This window comes from Carlito syrichta, unplaced genomic scaffold (assembly GCF_000164805.1).
Source record: "Carlito syrichta isolate Samal-C Ts95f unplaced genomic scaffold, Tarsius_syrichta-2.0.1 Scaffold309229, whole genome shotgun sequence".
NCBI classification, from domain to species: Eukaryota; Metazoa; Chordata; class Mammalia; order Primates; family Tarsiidae; genus Carlito; species Carlito syrichta.
This window is the reverse complement of record NW_007253325.1, coordinates 39,315-40,590: the sequence shown is the minus strand read 5'-3', so window position 1 is coordinate 40,590 and position 1,276 is coordinate 39,315.

Genomic DNA, 1,276 nt, shown 5'->3' with positions numbered 1-1,276 from the left:
AGGTAAGATGGGCATCTTCACAATGTTGATTCTTCCAATCCATGAGCACGGGATTTTATTCCACTTGTTTGTGTCATCTTTGATTTCTTTGAGCAGTGTTTTGTAGTTTTCATTGTAAAGGTCTTTCATGTCTCTGGTTAGGAAGATGCGAAGGTACTTTATTGTTTTTGTGGCTATTGTGAATGGAATTGCGTTTTTTATTTGGGTTTCTGTTTGTTTATTATGGGTGTAGAGAAATGCGATTGTCTTTTGTATATTCATTTTGTATCCTGAGACTTTGCCAAAGGCCTTTATCAGTGTAAGGAGGTTTTTGACAGATTCTCTTGGGTTTTCAAGGTACACAATCATATCATCTGCAAAGAGAGATAACTTGACTTCCTCTTTTCCTAATTGGATACCCCTGATTGCCTTCTCTTCTCTGATTGCTCATGCCAAGACTTCCAATACTATATTGAACAGGAGGGGTGAGAGTGGGCATCCTTATCTTGTTCCAGTTTTCAGGGGAAATGATTCCAATTTCGTCCATTTAGGAGTATGCTAGCTGTGGGTTTCTCATAGATGGCTTTTACTATTTTGAGGTATGTTCCCCATATGCCCAGATGTTCAAGGGTTTTTATCAACAAGGGGTGCTGGATTTTATCAAAAGCTTTTTCTATATCTAATAATATAACCATGTGGTTTTTGTTTTGACATCTGTTGATGTATTTAATTACATTTATGGTTTTACGAATGTTGAACCAGCCTTGCATCCCAGGAATGAAGCCTACTTGGTCATGATGGATGATTTTTGAGATGTATTGTTGCATCTGGTTTGCTAGGATCTTGTTGAGAATTTTAGCATCTATGTTCATCAAAGATATTGGCCTGTAGTTCTCTTTCTTTGTTGGATCTTTATGTGCTTGGGTATCAATGTGATGTTGGCTTCGAAAAATGATTTGGGGAGAGTTCCATCTTTTTCAATTGCCTGGAATACCTTCAGTAGGATTGGTATCAGCTCCTCCTTAAATGTCTTGTAGAATTCTGCTGAAAAGCCATCTGGACCAGGACTTTTTTTTTTTTTGGTAGGCAGTTTTTTTATTGCACAGTTGATTTTCTTGATTGTTATTCGTCTATTTAGGGTCTCAATTTCTTCTTTTTCCAACCTAGATACGTTGTGTGATGTCAGAACATCTTCCATTTCCTTAACTTTTTCAAGTTTGTTTCCATACAAGTGTAGGTAGTAGTCTCTAGTGATCTTTTGTATTTCTTCAGGGTCAGATGTGACTTCATCTTTTGT